General features: G+C 35.2%; 1 protein-coding gene and 1 long non-coding RNA gene across 4 annotated transcripts in view; one reads left to right on the top strand and one right to left on the bottom strand.

Moving 5' to 3' along the window:
- The window catches only part of LOC127733155 (uncharacterized), a 35,483-nt gene that overhangs the window by 8,193 nt on the left and 13,261 nt on the right, over positions 1-14,029 (bottom strand). The window lies entirely within an intron of this gene.
- Positions 3,921-5,117, top strand: LOC127733164 (uncharacterized). Of its 2 annotated transcripts, none has more exons than XR_007996817.1 (3): positions 3,921-4,444; positions 4,634-4,759; positions 5,075-5,117. It is a non-coding gene; the product is annotated as an uncharacterized LOC127733164 (long non-coding RNA). The 2 variants fall into 2 exon arrangements; XR_007996816.1 differs by lacking the exon at positions 5,075-5,117 and adding an exon at positions 4,949-5,056.

Genomic DNA, 14,029 nt, shown 5'->3' with positions numbered 1-14,029 from the left:
AAGCTCCATTGGTTAGACCATCTTTTATATCTACATTTTGAATCATCATGTAGTTTGCAGAAACTTTCAAAGGTAATTCTGAGAGCAAGTTTTGAGTTTTTTGTGGTTGAAGAGTCTTAGATATGTTTAATATAGAGTCTCTGACATTTGTTGTTACATCTCCAATTACATAATCAGAGGCCTGAGCAACATATAAATGACCCTCTATCTTTGATAATGAATATACATTGTGCTCATCAACAAGTGCATTAGAACTGAACAAATGTATGTAATTGTCTATATTAGATTCCCTAGGTGATGAAACAAGTCTTGTGGATAATGTGAGAATGTCATTTTCTGTTTGTATCCCTTCTCGGACTCTATTGAGTATATGTGCAAATTGAGCATCATCTCTCTGACGCATAACAGTCTTCAGTTCATAAAATGTAACCAAATCTTGCCAAAAATTAGTTGCTAGTTGTCCATAATCTGCTGTTGACAATGAAAAAATCCACTGATCTAGAACAGGGCGTAACTGAAAAAGATCACCAACTAAAAGCAGTGATATACCACCAAAGGGCTCTTTTGATCCAAAGATATCTTGGAGTCGGTTACTTAGGAAATTAAACATTTGAATGCCAACCATGGACACCTCATCTATAATAAGGACTTTTAACTTAGCAAAATGACATCTCAGAGTGTTCAAAGTGCTGTGGTCTAATGGTATATAAGTTTTCAAAGACTGGCTAGCAGGAATGTGGAAAATCGAATGCAGCGTATTACCTTTAATGTTGTATGCAGCTTTGCCTGTTGGCGCTCCTATAACTACCTTTATCTCATCTGGATTTTCACCTGCAGTGTCAAAATATCGCAATAAGGCTTGATAAATAGCTTTCAACACATGACTTTTACCCACCCCTGCACCACCGGATAAGAAAACATAATAGGGTTCATCATTTGTTTTAGTTGTATTCAGAATGTAGTAAAAGAAACATTTTTGCTCTGGATTTAAAGAACGAACTAGTTCCAAATATTCTTGGTCTGATAGCTTATTTGCTATAACAATTTCAGTGGCTTTTTTGCACTATTAGAGCACCCAATATCTTGTCCTATGTCATAATGTGTACAGGAACTATCTGCAGGCTGGAGTATAGATTCCATGTCTTGTCTGAGCTGTTCTGAATCATCCTCTGTTTGTCTTGCATTTGGAGCAATATCATCTATTTCATCATTGACTATCTGTTGGTTGGCATCTTCGAAAATTTCTTCAATGCTTTCATCTGAGGTAAAGGCGTCAAACATCGCCTTAAATGAAATAATGTGAGCTTCATGTATTTTAAACTCATCTTCATAAGTGGTACTTTGTCCTGTGAGAGCATTTTCCTCTCTCCATGGAAAAAAGAGCGTTAATTGCTCTCGATAGTATAACTCTGGATCTTTTTTAAGACTATATCTCACTGAACGTATTACCTTTGGGACCCTTCTCTTGACCAGCCAACTTCCATCAGGCAAATGAATTTTCATACCTGCAACTATCTCCTCCACATTATTGTCTACTCCATCTATTTGATCAACTGTGTCAGAGATACCATTTTTCCTGTCAACTTGTTTTTCAAAAGAAGATGCAAATTGTGACATTATAATATTTTCCATCGAAGGTGGACGTTCTGAGTACCTATCAAGGAGTCCAGCACAAATTACTTCTGTAGATTCATCAGGGAGTGTTTTGAGCACAGATGCTGGCTTCAAATACCAATACGCTTCTCTGGTGTAGAGGTGTTAATGAAAATGACATCTCTAGAACTCTGTGTCAAAGGAAGTTGGAGCAGCAGATATATTGCTTCTTGTGCAGAAACTTCACAGTGATTCAAGAACTTGTTAGAAATAACTCTCATTTTCTCCCTTACACTGAAGTTTCCTCTTTTCACTTCATCCACTGCATTTTGCAAAAGCATACTCATACCTCTTTGAGATTTCATAATATAGCTAGCTATATATATATGCACACAGCATACGGGTCAATAACAAACTGGAGATCTGTGTTTGCTTGCCATATTCTTAATACTTGAAGATTGTAAGAGTTAATTCTGACATCATTCACAGCTCTCTTCAAGAACACCTTTTTCTTTGACAATGATGAACGAATAGCATCTATATACTGTTGGTTATTTAATTTACATTTAGTAAGGAAAGTTTGAAAGGTCATATCCTCATCACCTGTCAGGGTTTCTAATACTCTACTAATTTTTTTGTAATTGCCCTTATGCTTGAGAATTTCTGTTTTTGAATGATCTGCAGGAAATGGTTCTAAAATCAAGGTTTCTGCCATGGGAGGAATAGGAAATCCAAAGCGACATACACGCTTGCCTTTCTTTTTGCATGATTTGGAATGTCGATGTTTTTGCAATTTTACAAACTGTTGATCTTCTTCTGAGACATTAGAACTAGAAGTTATGTGTGCGTCTATAAATTCAAGGATATCACTCATTTGGCTAGATCCATATATTGGTGAATTTTTAATCCAAAACAAGCAATGCAAGTGTGGAGAGCCTCGCTGTTGAAACTCCACTCTTATGTAATAGTCCTGTAATTCTCCTAATGGGGAGTTTTTACATTTCAAAATATTGTTTAGAAATATCTGAGTTCTATAGTGAAAGTGTCTGGCACATGTTGTTGGGTGCTTTTGAATCAATTCACATCTCTGCATCCAATTCATTGCAATAGTTTCTTCCACAGAAATGTCCCGTTTATATTCTTTCTTAGCTAAGATACATAGTAAGTCTAACGATTGAGTCTCAGCTGCTGAAAAAGTAGCAAAGAAAGTTGGCAGGCCTAGCTGTCTCAATATTGAAAATAATTCCTTCTGCTTGTTTTGATAATAAGGTGGTGATGACCTTAGAGTCTTTAAAAATGTAAATCCCTGGTCATTTTGAAGTAAACTGTTTATATTTTCAGATGATTTCAATTGTCCAGCTGTATATGAATTATTGTTAGTTTTACGTAAAGCAGTAGTTGTAATGTCTTTGACTTGTAATGTTTGAAGTTTCTTAAGTTTAAAGAAAATATTGGGTACAGATGTTGAAAATCTAGTGTCTGCACTCCTCAACTCTGCCTTGCAGATTGTGCTGAAAGTTACTGGAATTGTTCTCTGATGATTTTCAATTCTTTTTTGTCCAGCAAATAGCACAGGGAATGACTTTTCCTCTGCATATTTGTCAAGGAATAAGCTTAGAGGATGGTTTTTTTCACCAGGTGCAATTTGTAAGGCATGCCTAACATCATCTGTAAAGTCTAAATTTTGTAGTAAAGTGTCCTTGTTCCCTGAACCTGACACTTCTTCATCAGATTGTTCTACCCAGTTATCATCATTTTCATCTGAGATCAATTTATTCTTTTCTTGGTTCTGTTTACTGTGTGGTAAATTATTGCCTTGTGCTCTTTGATTTTTTGCAGACTGCATTTGCACTAATTTCTCATGGCTTTCGATCACTTCAATGTCAGTTTCTGATGCAAAGTTGATGATATTTGTATTTTCTGATGTCCAAGAGGTATCCAATTGTATTGCTTCCTCTTGATATAATGGACTATTTCCAATGAAATATTTAACTAATTCATAAATAACTTTTGGTCTCACAGTTTCATGGAGGATGGAGGATTTGTACTCAAGTTTTCTTTTAAATAACAGATGAATAGTAGCAGTGTCTTCAAATCTTCTAGGAAGCACAGATATAACATCAGACGGATCCATTGGTACATTAACTGTATTGCCATATATCCCAAACTGCTTTCCTACTCCAAGTTCCTTCAGTTGCATGAACGGTATGCGCAATGCTACAGTTCTCTCCTCAGTTTGAGTTGGAGACAAGTGATGTAAGTAGTCTGGTAAAGTGTTGTACTTAAATCCATTGTTGTAGGCCGTGGGTGGCATTTTTTTTTTCCATTATATATTTATGGCATGTTTTGCACACCCATTCACTTTCTGAAACACTTTTAGTTCCTGTAAGAGTTTGATCCAATATTTCTTGTGGAATTCCTTTCTGCATATAATGTTCTTTAGAACAGGCATAAACACTATGCTGGTAAAATGTTTGCATACAACATGAGCAAATGAAATCATCACTTCTTTTGAGCAAGTCTCTAAATATTTAAATTTGGATTTCAATGTCACTTTTCTTTTTTATCCTTGAATGTCTGTTGAGATGTGTTTCTTTTTTGTTCCTGTTATAGGTATGTCGCCATTTTTGTCTACTTGTTTTTTCCTTATCTCTAACTTCAGGTATAACTCGTCTATTTTGACGAGTTTTTCTTCTTTTAGCATTACCCTGATCTCTAACTTCAGGTAAACTGCGTCGTTTTTGACGTGTTATATTACTCCTAGCACTTTCTTGTTCTTTAACTTCAGGTATACTGCGTCGTTTTTGACGTGTTATATTACTCCTAGCACTTTCTTGTTCTTTAACTTCAGGTATACTGCGTCTATCTTTACGAGTTTTTTGTCTTTTAGCATTACCCTGATCTCTAACTTCAGGTATACTGCGTCGTTTTTGACGTGTTATATTACTCCTAGCACTTTCTTGTTCTCTAACTTCAGGTATACTGCGTCTATCTTTACGAGTTTTTTGTCTTTTAGCATTACCCTGATCTTTAACTTCAGGTATACTGCGTCGTTTTTGACGTGTTATATTACTCCTAGCACTTTCTTGTTCTTTAACTTCAGGTATACTGCGTCGTTTTTGACGTGTTATATTACTCCTAGCACTTTCTTGTTCTTTAACTTCAGGTAAACTGCGTCGTTTTTGACGTGTTATATTACTCCTAGCACTTTCTTGTTCTTTAACTTCAGGTATACTGCGTCGTTTTTGACGTGTTATATTACTCCTAGCACTTTCTTGTTCTCTAACTTCAGGTATACTGCGTCTATCTTTACGAGTTTTTTGTCTTTTAGCATTACCCTGATCTCTAACTTCAGGTATACTGCGTCGTTTTTGACGTGTTATATTACTCCTAGCACTTTCTTGTTCTCTAACTTCAGGTATACTGCGTCTATCTTTACGAGTTTTTTGTCTTTTAGCATTACCCTGATCTTTAACTTCAGGTATACTGCGTCGTTTTTGACGTGTTATATTACTCCTAGCACTTTCTTGTTCTTTAACTTCAGGTATACTGCGTCGTTTTTGACGTGTTATATTACTCCTAGCACTTTCTTGTTCTTTAACTTCAGGTAAACTGCGTCGTTTTTGACGTGTTATATTACTCCTAGCACTTTCTTGTTCTTTAACTTCAGGTATACTGCGTCGTTTTTGACGTGTTATATTACTCCTAGCACTTTCTTGTTCTCTAACTTCAGGTATACTGCGTCTATCTTTACGAGTTTTTTGTCTTTTAGCATTACCCTGATCTCTAACTTCAGGTATACTGCGTCGTTTTTGACGTGTTATATTACTCCTAGCACTTTCTTGTTCTTTAACTTCAGGTATACTGCGTCGTTTTTGACGTGTTATATTACTCCTAGCACTTTCTTGTTCTTTAACTTCAGGTATACTGCGTCGTTTTTGACGTGTAATATTACTCCTAGCACTTTCTTGTTCTCTAACTTCAGGTATACTGCGTCTATCTTTACGAGTTTTTTGTCTTTTAGCATTACCCTGATCTCTAACTTCAGGTATTTTGCGTCGTATTTGACGAGTTATATTTCTCCTCACACTTTCTTGTTCTCTAACTTCATGCTTCGTCTATGTGAACGAGTTTCATTCCTTCTAGCTTTTTCCTGATCCTTAACCTCAGTCATGCTTCGTCTATGTGAACGAGTTTCATTCCTTCTTGCATTTTCCTGATCCTTAACCTCAGGTATGTTTCGTCGTTCTTTGCGAGTTAAATCCCTCTTCGCATTTTCTGTCTGTCTATTCTGAGGACACTGCCTTTTTTGTCGTCTAGATAAATTGTTTAGTTCTTGTTGTGTAAGTCCTTGAAGAGAGGCATTTAGATTTTTAGAATGTTTTGGACTGTATAAACTTTTCTTATGGATATTTCTCATGTCTTGATCATTTAAATATTCACAGAACCAATTCAGTTCTTTGGTTCTAGCAGGTTCTGTAGGAATATCTGTAGCAGAAGTGGTCGCAAACAAATTAGTATCCTGAATTTTTCTCTTTTTCTGAAAAGATAAACAAAAAACTCTTGTGATTCATTTAGTTGAGGGAACTGTAATGATAGACAATATATAGTACAACATAATTTTGTATACCCCGTCTATTTTTGTCTTTTTTTTCTTGTCGCATTAATTCTTTTGTTCATTTGTTTTATTAGTTTTTCTCTCTTTTTTTACTGCAGTATCTTTTCTGTCTTTTTGCCAATAAAGGGACCAGAGTAACAGACTATTGGTCATATTGTATTATATATGTTTATTGTGGTATTTTTATATAAATAAAAATTGAGTATTAATACACAGTATAGTGAAATGCAATTCATCCTTGTGATTGCATTGCCTCTTATCAACAACATATTAAGTTACTTCATATCAGGATACAGTCATTTATGGAAATGAGTGTATCCTTAGCTTTGTATGTCATTGTAAACTTTTAACCAATGAGAAGATTGGGTTTTCCTAGTTGCTGCTGTTGAAATCTCGTTCCCTAATTGTGTAGTGAGATTTAGTTAGAGAACCAATCAGAATAGGGCGCTCATTTCAAAATGTCCAATCAGATAGTTAATTAATTACTGTTGGTTCTTTGTTCTAACAATTGCGCGTCTTCATAGGCATTCAAGCTAATTCAGTTGCATGAAGCAGAAGCATTATATTTTTGCAGTTGGAAATTTTTAAATTACGAATTATATATAAAAAATTTCGTTTATGGATAGATCGTTTTTACCATGGATAGTGAAAAATTTGTAAGAACATTTTTACTTATCCCAGAATGGTATTTGTTAACTCCAGAAGAAGTGGAAACAATTAAAACGTATATCGTGGAATCGTCAGCAGATCGTGCTCACGTTTACTGGAGCATTACTTTAGACTGTGCAGCGTGTTGTAATGGATGCTATTTTTGTGGTTTCACAAAGAATTTGTGTAGTGGAAGCGTCAAGGCAGAAAGCAGGTCCGATTAGTCGGGATTTAATGTGAACTTTAAATCTATATTTGGAATTGTTAATACCACGTTTGCTTAAATTCATTTAAAGACTTGCAAAAATGGCGGAAAACGGCGACAGCGACCGCGAAGTGGAGATCTTTAATGACAGTGATCGGGTTAAGTTGTGGGCAGCAACTACGAAATTAAACGATAACACCTCATCGGAGTTATTGAGACATGGATTTGACACTATGGAGGCAATTTCGATGATTGAGTCAGAAGATATGCCAACTTTCAACATCCCGTTAGGCCAGCAAAAAGTTTTGCTTAGAGCGTTGCAGAAAACTTTCAAGACCGGTCGAGACGAAAATGGTGGAAATATTAATGGGGCGTCAATGCGCAACACAAGTGAAATCGGAGGCGGAGTCACCACAAGAGAGATTGGAGGCGGGGTTTACAATAAAGATGGCGACAGTAGTACTTCCGTAAACATCCAAGATGGCGGCAGAAGCACTTCCGTAAACATTCAAGATGGCGGCGTCCATGCGAACATTCCTAGAGCGGACGATACATATATCCAGGAAATTATGAAAATGATGGCAGTGCAAAAGGACAATAATGGACATTCAATCAATGATTTTAATGCTAAATCCTCTCATTCTCAAGGTAGAGACAATAATTTGCTTATCAATGACATTTTTTCATGGAAAGATCCGCAAATATTTTTAAAATCTGCTAGCTTTGATCCTAATGTAAATTATTTTGATATCACTGAATTTTTACCTAATACCTTAGGAGAACTGACAGAGTCAGAAGAAAAATTAGTTTCAGAATCATCAGGTGGCAAACTTGTGTTTAAGTCAGGGCCAGCCAAGCCCAAATTAGAAACTTTAACTGTAACACAATGGTCCATGGCAAATTTGTCCATTATGCATAAGTTGTTAGCTGTAGGGGACCTTGCCTCATCACAAGTTATGGACTATTTGTCATACACCATGCGTGTTTACCTCTTCCTTTCTAGCTGCGAGTTGGTGTCTGTCTTGTTTTTTGATCGGGAATATCGGCGTCTGCAAAAACAACACCAGTTCAGATGGGGTACTGACATTCCACATCTCCATTCTGTGTTTTTGAGGCCAAAGTTTTTGCAGGGTCAGTATTCCCGCACTACACCTCAGACTCAAGGCTCGAAAGGAGTGAGCAATAAGCAACATTTAATCACATATGCTTCTCATGCACCAGGTGGTAAGATGATTTGTAAGAAATTTAATAGTCGCAAGGGCTGCTTTATGTCTCACTGTAAATTTGAACATGTATGTGCTATTCCTGCATGTGCTGATAAACATCCAGCTTTTCAGCATACAAAAAACTAAGAACAATGGTGAAGCCTTCGCGTGTACTTGATCTGTCTGCATGGACAGAAGAACTGGTTGATGACTTTGATAAAGAATTTTTGTTGTTTGGCATTGAACATGGGTTCGACATTGTCATGAATGTTCCCATACCAAAAGATATACGCTCAAAAAATCACCCTTCAGCAAAACCCGGTAGCCCCTTCTATAAACAGGCCCATCAGCAGATCCTAACAGAAATTGAAAATGGAAACTATGTTTTTGTAAATACCCCTCCTAAAATAATTAGTCCGCTTGGAGTGATTCCAAAACCTGACGGTGGAGTTCGAATCATTCATGACTGTAGTAGACCAATGGGTTCTGCAGTGAATGATTTTGCAGGTGAATTTGACAAACAAAGGTTCCAAACAGTAGATGATGCTTGCAAGTTAGTTTCAAAAAATTTTTATATGGCTAAAGTGGACCTAAAGGCTGCATATAGGTCTGTTAGAATAAGTAAACAAAGTCAAAAGGTTACTGGGCTTAAATGGGCATTTCCTGATGGTCATGAATACACATTTATTGATAAAAAACTCCCTTTTGGGTCAAAATTGGCACCAGGCATTTTTCATAGATTGTCCCAAGCTGTTCGAAGAATGATGTCACGCAGAGGTTTCACCATTGTAGCATATTTAGATGATTTCTTTATTTGCGAGAGGACAAAAAAGCGTTGTGCTCAGGCATTAGCAGTATTAATTGCATTGTTGCGAAAATTAGGTTTTTGTATAAGCTGGTCTAAAGTTACAGACCCATGTCAAAAAATTGTATTTTTGGGGGTTGAGATAGATTCTACCACTTTAGAGACTAGGCTGCCTATATCAAAATTAACTGATTTAAAATCAGAACTTGCTGAATTTTTATTGCGTAAGCATGCTTCGAAAAAGCAATTGCAATCCCTGGCGGGGAAGCTTAATTGGGCGTCTGCAGTGGTTCGAGGCGGGAGAGTTTTTCTCCGTAGAATCATAAATGGCATAATGCGCTTAAAGCAGGATTGGCATAAATTGCGTATGTCAGGTGAAATATTACAAGATATAAAATGGTGGCATGACTTTATGAGGACTTTTAATGGGAAGTCCTTTTTCTTGGCAAAGGTTCCTATCACTTCAGTAGTGACTGATGCTTGTAAATCAGGTGCAGGGGGTTTCTACCACAGTGATTGGTTTTATGTTAACTGGGTTGAAGATTACCCCTTTGCAACACAGCTACACATTAATGAGTTAGAGGCGTTTTCGGTGGCGTTGGCAGTAAAGCGATGGGCCCAAAATTGGCGTGGCAAGCGTATTATAGTTTACTGTGATAATGCGGCTACAGTAAGCTGCATCAATAAATGTACATCAAAAAATTCAAGTTTGATGTCATTTTTGCGCGAGTTGTTTTGGTTGTCAGCAACATACAACTTTTATTTAATAGCTAAGCATGTGCCAGGCAAAGAAAATATACTTGCAGATCACATTTCGCGGTTACATGATTTAACTTACTGTGAAAAATTTTTGCGGTTTTATGTTCAACCACCATTGCTTGTACGCGATCTGGTTAAGCACATGTCTAGTAACGCCCTTCGTTTTCTTTTATTTAGGCTCACTGGCATCCAAGGAGATGACAACACTGGATAGTATTGTGGCAAAATTTAGAAATCATACTTATGCTGAGTCTACCAAAAAGACGTATCAGAACTATTTAAAATCCTATATGGAATTCTGTAGAAGAATTAACATTGCCCTTGTTCCTTTGAGTCCTTTGAACTTAGCAAGATATGTAGCCTATTTGTCTGCGAGACTACAGTTTAACTCCATAAATAATTACTTGTCAATTATCCGTTTGTTACATTTAGAAGCAGGGATTACGTCTCCATTGGAGTCATTTTTTATGGATTCGGTACTAAAAGATGCTAAGCGTGTATTAGGATGCACAGTTCATAGCAAATTGCCTTTAACGCCGAAGATTTTAAATGAAATATTCACTTTGTTGTCATTAAGCAGTAGTAAGGACTTATGCTTTTGGGCAGCCTGCTTAGTTGCCTTCTTTTCCTTTTTAAGAAAGTCAAATTTATTTGCTCCGTCTCTTTCAGCTTTTGATCCTGTGTGACAGTTATCTCGAGAAGATATCACTTTTCATGCAGAGGGTGTCCGATTAAGAGTAGTGAAAACCAAAACCATTCAATTTTCAGAGCGTGTGTTAGAAATCCCACTTCCAAGAGTGAACAACTCTCATTTATGTCCCTCTAAGGCTCTCCTTCTTAATTTAAAAGACTATTGGTCATATTGTATTATATATGTTTATTATTACAAATTGCCTACTTCATTTGCTTTAATATTATATCAATCAACTAAATCAAAATCAATCATATTATGTACTTTGTTTAACCTATTTTAATTTACTTTACATTATGTTTGAATATTATATTGTAATTATTCTGCTCATTTTGGGCGCCGTGATTGGCAAATAAAATATTTGTTTGTTTGTTTGTTTGTCTTTTTGCCACTGTAATTCCAGGTTTAAATTGTATATAAATTGTACTAACCTTTTGACTGTCAATTTTAGAAGTTGTTGGCTGTTGAATTTGTGAGTTGGGATTGGCCACAGTAAATAGTTGTTGAGATGCTGGTCTTGGAATGTCAGTATCCTGATTTTTTCTCTTTTTCTGAAGAGATAAACAAAAAAATCTTGTGATTCATTTAGTTGAGGGAACTGTAATGATAGACAATATATAGAACAACATAATTTTGTATACCCCTCTATTTTTTTCTTTTTTTTTTCTTGTCGCATTTATTCTTTTGTTCATTTGTTTTAATAGTTTCTCTCTCTTTTTTTACTGCAGTATCTTTTCTGTCTTTTTGTCACTGTAAGTCCAGGTTTAAATTGTATATGAACTGTACTAACCTTTTGACTGTCAATTTTAGAAGTTGTTGGCTGTTGAATTTGTGAGTTGGGATTGGCCACAGTAAATAGTTGTTGAGATGCTGGTCTTGGAATGTCAGTATCCTGAATTTTTCTCTTTTTCTGAAAAGATAAACAAAAAACTCTTGTGATTCATTTAGTTGAGGGAACTGTAATGATAGACAATATATAGTACAACATAATTTTGTATACCCCGTCTATTTTTTTCTTTTTTTTCTTGTCGCATTTATTCTTTTGTTCTTTTGTTTTATTAGTTTTTCTCTCTTTTTTTACTGCAGTATCTTTTCTGTCTTTTTGCCACTGTAAGTCCTGGTTTAAATTGTATATGAACTGTACTAACCTTTTGACTGTCAATTTTAGAAGTTGTTGGCTGTTGAATTTGTGAGTTGGGATTGGCCACAGTAAATAGTTGTTGAGATGCTGGTCTTGGAATGTCTTTGGATTCCTCTGTACCTAGTTTCTGTGAAAAGTGAAGAAAAAATATAGCCTAAGCCAGATACATTGTCACATGATTAAGTATTATTAGTGAAAAATAAGAGAAAAAAATAGCCTAATGCCAGATGCAATGTCACAAGAATAAGTATAATTAGTTTCTGTCAGTTTAAAGAGAGAGAATTTGATTTTGATAAACAATTTCTGAATTAATAAAATTGAGAATGGAAATGGGGAATGTGTCAAAGAGACAACAACCGGACTATAGAGCAGACAACAGCAGAAGCTCACCAACAGGTCTTCAATGCAGCGAGGAATTCTCGCACCCGGAGGCGTCCTTCAGCTGGCCCCTAAACAAATATATATATACCCTATACTATATATATAATACATACATGACGTTCAAGCCTCTTCCGTAGCTTGTCTTCCCTATTCTTCTGACTGGGTGATTTTTTGTTCTGCTTAGGCATTTTGATGTGTTTCAATGTTGCATATCTAAAAAAAAAAAAAACTTTATTACTTAAATTATACATAAGACAGTGAAAATAAATACAATTTAAATGTTAAATAAAATTTCTGTCCAAACAGTATACAAGAAAAAAAGATAATGATGATTCATAAAAAACATCAGATTTACATATATATGCATATACAACAATTAAATTAGTACAAAAAGTTTGTGATAATCAATTATTGTGAGTCTGTATTGGATGGTGGTTGTGCAGCAGCTGAATTATTTAAATCATCCATGTCTTCATCAAACGACATTGCATGAAGAACTTCCTGGCTAGAATCAAAGTCTCTTTTCAACTTTTTGCATTCATCTTGTGCCTCATATTGGTCACGTCTTGCCTGAGAATTTATTTTCCTTAAACTTAGGTTTTCATTCCTCAAACCCTCAATTTTCTTTTGAGTCTCCTTTAACTCTTCATCAGTTTTAGTTAAATTGGTTTTAACTGAATCAGCATTATGATTTACATCGTCCATCAAAGTTGTGATTTCATCTGTCAAATCACTGACAGTATTCATATGCTCTTCTGAAACTTTCCCATTTTTCTTTACTTTGAAAAGCATGCCTACTATTTGCAGTGATACCCCTTTTGCTTTGGTGGCAGACTTTTTAATATTATTCACCCTTTCCATTATCTGAATAAAGAAAAATGAATTAAAGTAATTTTATTTGAGTGCAACAACCCTGCTGTGATAGGGCCATAGGGGGCATACAAATTGCCTTATATCACTATAAACTACAAGAACCCTGAATTGCTCACATGGGAAATCACTATATTCAGGTATTGTAATAATTAATATTTTCTTATTCAATGTCTTTTAAGTGCCATTATTACATGGTTTGATTCAGAACTTGGTTGAAATTGACAAATCAGTTTAGGAAAGGAGATATAAATGTGAAATATAAACAGATGGATGTATACAAATGAACAAACATAAAACAGAGTCAAAGTGATGAAAAAGGCTTATACTAGTGATTGGCTAGGTGAGCTAAAATAACCAGCATCTGATGCCATGAAAAACCAGCTCACTAGAGCCATTAAAGTGTGTGTAATTTGCAGACTAATCCCTTCAGTATCTGCATTTGTAGAGGAATATACATCTGTATAACTCCAGTTATTATGATCCACTGTATAAAAGAAATAAACCATTATATTTGTCCATTTGCAGCAGGAACAATCTACATCTGTCAAGCTAATGTAATCAACAGTGTTACATTTATTAAAATTCAGAACCAGAATTTAATATATTTTATAATGATTATGCCAAGTGCATGACAATACATGTATTGCAAACAAAATATGTGAAAGTGCTAAATGAGAAACAGTATACATGTTCATATGTTACAATAAAATTTAAAGTATGATGATGGTTGAAATAAAGCATGGTTGGATAATATAAGCTTGACAGGTGAAGTGATGTCATTCATTTCTAAACAGGTAAGAAATAAAAAAAAATGTTAAGACATATAAAGACATATAAAGCATGGTTAATTTGGCCAGTGATGCACATTCTAATAAAATAATACTATATATATATAGCTATTTCTAACAAAGCTGAAGTAAAGTTAACATTACAATTTCTTAATTTTTTTTTATATATGAATGTGAAGGTGAATCAGTGTTACCAGCACCTTACCACGAGGAGGATCTAAATATGCAATACAATTAAAACTACATATTGAGACTTAACCATGCAATGTGATACCTGGCACATGTGATAGCATTGTATATAACATTTATGCATGCAAGTGTA

This window comes from Mytilus californianus, unplaced genomic scaffold, assembly GCF_021869535.1.
Source record: "Mytilus californianus isolate M0D057914Y unplaced genomic scaffold, xbMytCali1.0.p SCAF_1, whole genome shotgun sequence".
NCBI classification, from domain to species: domain Eukaryota; kingdom Metazoa; phylum Mollusca; class Bivalvia; order Mytilida; family Mytilidae; genus Mytilus; species Mytilus californianus.
This window is presented reverse-complemented; position numbering and strand designations above follow the sequence as displayed.